The sequence below is a fragment of the Gavialis gangeticus genome, unplaced genomic scaffold (assembly GCF_001723915.1).
Source record: "Gavialis gangeticus isolate Ggan-Ray unplaced genomic scaffold, GavGan_comp1, whole genome shotgun sequence".
In the NCBI taxonomy this organism is placed as follows: Eukaryota; Metazoa; Chordata; order Crocodylia; family Gavialidae; genus Gavialis; species Gavialis gangeticus.
Genome location: NW_017729034.1, coordinates 58,084,538 through 58,091,599, shown reverse-complemented (window position 1 = coordinate 58,091,599; position 7,062 = coordinate 58,084,538). Strand labels below are relative to the sequence as shown.

Below are 7,062 nucleotides of genomic sequence, written 5' to 3'. Positions count from 1 at the left end.
TGACCTGTATGTGGGGTGGGGTGGGGTGGGGTGGGATGGGGTCCCTTCCCAGTGAACCTACACCCCCATCCCTCCTGTTCCTTCCCGCACTGGAACTTACTTGCTCGGCTTTGGCAGTGGTGAACATTGATAAAAGTGGCTGCACCCAGAGCAACTTGTGGGATGGGTGTTCTGAGCGCTGCCTAGGGGGCAGCAAGTGGCTGGAGGGGTGCAAAAAATAGACCTGTGCAGGGGAAAAGGGTAGTGAAAAGAGGAGCCTCCAAAAAGAGCACTGCCACTGCCTCTGCTGAGACCTGTGAGGTTCCTGCCCAGGCAGAATTGCTCACCATTGAGGCTTCCACCTAGGTCTGGGTTTGGTGCTGTAGGGACTGGAGCTTGCAGGTTCCTTCCAGTGACGGCCAGGTCAGGGGACATCTGAGATGTGCGTGGGACCTCCTGGTGGTGTCTCTCAGGGAACAGGCAAGACAACTACAGGAAGAGGTGGCAAGGCTCCAAAGCATCCTCTGCCATGAGTTCATCAATTCGATGCTGGAGGAGACCTCTGGGACTATGAAGGAAGGCAGCACTAGGGAAGAGAAAGGACATGGACTCCCAAGGAGGGGGAAACTGGAAGCTTGTGACCTCTGGCAACAAGCAGAAATCTTCATCTTCACCTGCAGCAGCTTATTTGGAAAACAGACATGCAGCCCTAGCAACAGAGGGCGAGGAGCACATTCCATTGATGGAGGAAGACAGGCCAGGCCTCCCCAAAGTGGAAAAGATCAAGACCGCTGCCACCAAGAAGCAATGGACGGTGGTGATTAGAGACTCCCTTCTGTGGGGGATGGACAGATCCATCTGCTGACCTAACCTGTTGTCTTGGGAAGTCTATTGCTTGCCCAAAGCCTATATCCAAGATGTCATGGAGGGACTTCTGAGACTCATCTGGCCCTCTGACTACTACCCCATGCTGCTTATCCATGTAGACATCAATGATACTTAGGGGAGACCCCAAGCAGATTAAAAGTGACTACAGGGCTCTGGGTGCAAGGATGAAGGGGACAGGGGTTCAGGTGGTGTTCTCTTCGATCCTTCTGGTCAAGGGAAAGGGCCTGGGCAGGAGTGGGTGCATCCTGCAGATCAATGCCTGGCTGCACAGCAGGGCTTTGATTTCTTTGACCATGGGATGATGTTCCAGGAAGAAGGATTTCTAGGAAGATGCCATCCACCTGACGAAGAAAGGAAAGAGCATCTTAACAGACTTGCTAACCTAGTGAGGAGGGCTTTAAAGGTTTGCCGGGGATAGAAACCAAAGCCCAGAGATAAGTGAGTGACCTGGAAGAAGAGCAAGCATGAGGGGACAACAGGGGAGATGTTCTCATTCTTCTTGAGAAGTCAGGGCAATCAACTAGTTACTTTATGTGCCTGTGCATGAATGCATGGAGCCTGGGAAAAAAGCAGGAAGAACTGGAAGTCCTCACACAGTCACAAAACAATGATGTGATTGGAATAACAAAGACTTGGTGGGAGCTTGCATGACTGGAGCAGTTATGGATGGGTACAAACTGTTCAGGAAGGACAGGCAGGGCAGAAGAGGAGGATGAGTTGCACTTTATGTAAAAGAGCCATATGATTGCTCAGAGCTCCAGTATGAAGCTGGAGATAGGCCTGTTGAAAGTCTCAGGGTCAAAGGGAAGAGCAACAAGGGGGATGTTGAGGTGGGGGTCTGCTATAGACCACCAGACCAGGAGGAATTGGTAGATGAGACTTTCTTCAAACAGCTAGCGGAAGTTTCCTGATCATAGGCCCTGGTTCTCATGGGGTACTTCAATCACCCTGACATCTGCTGGGAGCAGTGCATGGGCAATCCAGGAAGTTTTTGGAGAGTGTTGGGAACAACTTCCTGGTGCAAGTGCTGGAGTGGCCAACTAAGGGCTGTGCTCATCTTAATCTGTTGCTCACAAACAGGGAAGAATTGGTGGGGAATGTACTAGTAGATGGCAACTTGGGCAGCAGTGACCATGAGATGATTGAGTTCAGCATCCTGAGGAAAGGAAGTATGAAGAGCAGCAAAGGACCCTGGACTTCAGAAAAGCAGACTTCAATTCACTTGGGAACTCATAGGCAGGTTCCCCTGGGAAGCCAGTCTGAGGGGAGAGGAGTCCAGGAGAGCTGGCTGTACTTTAAAGAAGCCTTCCTGAGAGTCCAGAAACAAACTACACAGCAGTGCAGGAAATCTAGCAAGTACGGAAGAAGATCAGCTTGGCTTAGCAGAGAATTCTTCAGTAAACTAAATCACAGAAAAGAAGTTTGTAAGTGGAAACTTGGACAAATAACTAGGGGCAAGTATAAGAATATTGCTTGGGCATGCAGGGATGAGGTCAGGAAGGCCAGAGCACAATTGGAGTTGCAGCTAGCAAGGGATGTGAAGGTTAACAAGAAGGGTTTTTACAAGTATGTCAGTAGTAAGAGGACCAGGGAAAGTGCGGGTTTCCTTACTGAATAGAAGAGGCAACCTAGTGACAGATGTTGCAGAAAAGGCTGAAGTACTCAATGCCTTTTTCACTTCAGTTTTCACAGATAAGCTCAGCTGCCAGACTACTGCATCTGGCAACACCATTTGGGGAAGAGGTGAGCAGCCAACAGTGGCAAAAGAACACGTTAGGGACTACTTGGAAAAGATGGACATATACAAGTCCATGGGGCCAGATGGGATGCACCCGAGGGTGCTGAGGGAGTTGGCTGATGTGATTGCAGAGCCACTGGCCATCATCTTTGAAAACTCATAGTGATCGGGAGAGGTCCCGGATGATTGGAAAAGGGCAAATAGTGATCATATTTAAGAAAGGGAACAAGGAGGATCCAAGTAACTACAGGCCAGTCAGCCTCACCTCAGTTCCTGGAAAAATCATGGAGCAGATCCTCAAGGAATCCATTTCTAAGCACTTGGAGAAAAAGAAGGTGATTAGAAACAGTCATCACAGATTCACCAAGGGCAAACCATGCCTGACCAACCTGATTGCCTCCTGTGATGAGGTGACTGGCTCTGTGGATGTGGGGAGACCAATAGATGTGGTGTACCTTGATTTTAGCAAGGCTTTTGATACAGTCTCCCACAACATTCTCGCAGGCAAGCTAAGGAAGTATGGGCTGGATGAATGGACTGTACGATGGATAGAAAACTGGCTGGCAGTAGTCAATACTTTGATGTCTAGTTGACAGCCAATATCAAGTGGAGTGCCCCACAGGTTGGTCTTGGGGCCAGTTTTGTTCAATATTTTCATCAACAACCTGAAAGATGGCATAGAGTGCACCTGCAGCAAGTTTGCAGATGGCATCAAGCTGTGGGGACTAGTAGATATGCTGGAGGGTAGGGCTAGGATTCAGAGGGACCTAGAAAAATGGAGGACTGGACCAAAATGAATCTCTTGAGGGTCAACAAGGACAACTGCAAAGTGCTGCACTTAGGACAGAACAATCCCATGCACCAGCACAGGCTGGGGGCTGACTGCTGGGCAGCAGCTCTGCAGAAAAGAACCTGGGGGTTACAGTGCACAATAAGCTGAGTATGCACTTGTTTCCAAGAAGGCTAACAGCATGCTGGGCTGCATTGGTAGAAATTTTGCCAGCAGATCAAGGAAAGTGAATATTCCTCTCTATTCAGCACTGGTGAGGCCACATTTGGAGCACTGTGTTCAGTTTTGGGCCCCTCACTATAGAAACGATGTGAAGAAATTGGAGAGAGTTCAGCAGAGGGCAAGGAAAATGGGAAGAGGGCTGGGGCACACAATTTATGAGAGAGGTTGAGGAAACTGGACTTACTTAGCCTAGAGATGAGAAGACTGAGAGGGGATTTAATAGCAGCCTTTAACTCCCTGAAGGGGGGTTCGAAAGAAGATGGAATTAGACTGTTGTCAGTGGTGTTAGATGGCAGAACAACGAGCAATGGTCTCAAGTTGCAGTAAGGGAAGTTTAGGTTAGATATTGGGAATAATTTTCTCACTAGGAGGGCAGTAAAGCACTGGAACAGGTTACCCAGAGAGGTGGTGGAAGCTCCATCCTTGGAGGTTTTCAAAACCTGGCTAGACAACGCTTTGAGTGGGATGATCTAGTTGGGGATAGTTTTGCTTTGAGCAAGGAGTTGGACTAGATGAAGGGACCTCCTGAGGTCCCTTCTAACCCTAACTTTCTGTGATTCTATGATTTTACATTTCCTGGGCCAGGTGGCTACAACAGCCCTTCAACCTTACAAATAATTTTGAGGTATGCAGCGTTATCATAAATGGGGATCAAGCCATGGAGAGACCAAGCTTCCCCCTTGACACTGAACACTTCAAATAAAAGTTTGCGTATTTAAAACAAACAAAACAAAACAAAACAAAAATCAGAAAACGGATTAAAACACAACACTGGGTACAACAAAAAAACCCTCTGAACATCATGTTTAGACATCATTGTATAAAGCAAAAGACACCAGGCTTCATCACTGGGGAATTCTGACTGGGCTGTGACTTAACTGTTCGTATCAGCTGCAGCCAATCAAAACAAATCAGTTCTCTTCCCCAACAGCACAGCTGGCCAAATTCATTACATATGTCCAGCTGAAGAGTTCAGAACAACCAGTACTTTTCAATACAGCTGTACGAAACTAAGATTGCATCATCTTCTGCTCAACCTTTTGTTCACTATGGGCATGTTTACACATGCAGTTACCACACAGTAACTTAGGTTACTGCGCAGTAACTGAAAATAACTGTGTAGTATGGGGAACGTGTTTACACATGCACTCCCATACTGTGCAGTAACTATGGTGACTTATGCCAATTTGGGCATAAATTTGCTACCTGCATCATGTAATAAGTAGTTATTGTGCAGTAAGGCACATGCAGACACCTTATTGTGCAGTAACTCTGTGTGTATTGTCTGTCTTACTTGGGACTAACGTTAGTCCCAAGTAAGTCCATGCACAGTGTTGCTGCACTGTAACGCCTGCACATATAAACATCAGCGTAAAAACCGCTTACTGGGTAGTAACTGCATATATAGACATACCCTATGAGTGGAAATGATTTATACACAAGGACTTTCTGTTTTGCTTTCTACTGCCAAGATAACATCTTTGAAGCCTTTTACCAGTTGGCTCAGATTTGGATTGGCATCACTGTACTGGTATTTTTCTAACTCCTTTATGTGCATAATTATACAGAGATAATGTACCTTCATAACTGTGTACAGGGACAGCCCTGCTAGCGTGAGTACCTTCATCCTGACATGACGGAGTTCACACTGGGGAGGTGGGAACAGTTGTACAACTGCTGTATGTGGAAAAATCGGAAAACACGGGTGTAAGGTGAGGATTGCATCCCAATCCATTTGGGCCTCATTGTTCAGTTCAATTTGGAAGGAAGGCTTAGCAGAAAATAAGTATGTCACTTATTTTCAATATGTCACTGAAAATAAGACGTACCTAACAAGATTGTTCAGGATGCAACCTTTAATATAGACAAGTCTTTTCTCTATTTTATGTGCAAAAAATAGGTGTCCAAGGTCAGTAGTTCTCCCATAAAGTTTGTTTGTTTTCAAATGGCAAACATTTTGAAACAGCCATTTTAAGAGCAAAGTAATAAATAGTACAGATTTTCTTTGCCTTCTAGCTCTGTCTTAACTGATTACTTTACTTACTAGCAGTGGCTGTCTTAGATGGCTTCTCTCCATAGGCAGCATAATATAGTTTTCAACCTGAAGGCAAGGTGGAAGCAAGGTCTTCACAGGGAAAAAGAAACCTCATCACAGAAAAGCCAGATACCACTATCCTAGCAACCATTATGTTCACTTCTACTTTTTGTTCTGCAAAGTCCAAGCTATATTTCCAAGTTTTGGAAGCTTTGGTTTTGGGTCGTTGTTATTCCAAATTCCTTCTGTACCTCAAATAGTATTGGTATACATTTCTAATACAGTTAGATGGAGTTTAGGGTTTTATATTCCTATCCAGTGCTTTCTGAGCACCCTCTAATTAAAAAGAAATAAAATCCATAGTCAACTTTAGAGTCTCTCATTTTCCTCCCAACTACCATTTTTTAGGAAATTGAAAGCTCTGCTTGAGTAAGCAAATTTGAACGGGCAGGGGGAAAGCTGACGTGATAGTTTCCTGTTTTTGATAAAAAAGCTTTGGCAAAGAGGAAGATATAACAACATTTTGCAAAGATTAGTTGGCCTTTGACTGATGAAAGTTCATTCTGCAGCTGATCCTTTCAGCTGAGAATGCTTTGTCTCTAATTTCCATGTGTACTCATCCAGGATGTGTGATCTGCATTGTTCCAAGGCAGTGCAGCAGTTCTGGTGGTTTAGAGGGAGACAGAGATGATATCTCTACTGTAACTGGGACTCGAACCATTAATAGCTTTTATATTTGAGACTTAAGCTTTAAATTGGAAGTGAAGAAGGAGCCACTGGAAGGACCAGCATACAATACTGAACCTTGGAAGAAGGTGAATAGCTAAAAACAGCTTATATAGAGCAAGTAGTGTGAAGGTGATACCCAGAGCAGTTTACAAATAAAGTCAAATATTTATCAGTTCTGAAGAAAATGCTGAATGTGATTAGGAGCAATGTTTAGGGGTATTTTGTCATTGTTTACATCTCCTCATGCTATTAAACCTTGATTCTGGATTAATTTGGTACCACAACTGTTTCCTCTAAAGTTACTGGATCCAGTTATCAGGAAAATAAAAAAAATATATAATGATCTATAACTTCTTTTCAAAAAATAGTTTTTAATGATAAATGCATCACTATTGGCTTATTAACACTAAAGTTCTATGCTGACGACGAAATGGGAGAGCTCACGTTTCCCTTTATAAAGCCAAGATAAATTCATCTTTGCACTGCCACCCAGCATTTCCTGAACTGCTTATTGTGGTCTAGCATAGCTGTGTAGACTTCTGTAACACCCATCAAGTATTGGAAGATTGCTATCACATCACTTTTCAGTCTTCTTTTCTCCAGACTAAATATAGTGAAATCTGCCTAAGGTGGAATTGCATAGAGCCTGGAAAACATTCTGGCTTTAAATTAGCAGTCTTA

General features: G+C 44.7%; 1 long non-coding RNA gene across 1 annotated transcript in view; it reads left to right on the top strand.

Annotated features, from left to right (window-relative positions):
- The window catches only part of LOC109304686, a 36,262-nt gene extending 31,658 nt beyond the window's left edge, over positions 1-4,604 (top strand). The window contains exons 3-4 of the long non-coding RNA XR_002099450.1: positions 3,699-3,705; positions 4,594-4,604. This is a non-coding gene — a long non-coding RNA (uncharacterized LOC109304686). The remainder of the gene's footprint in view (positions 1-3,698; positions 3,706-4,593) is intronic.
- The last annotated feature ends 2,458 nt before the right edge of the window (positions 4,605-7,062 follow it).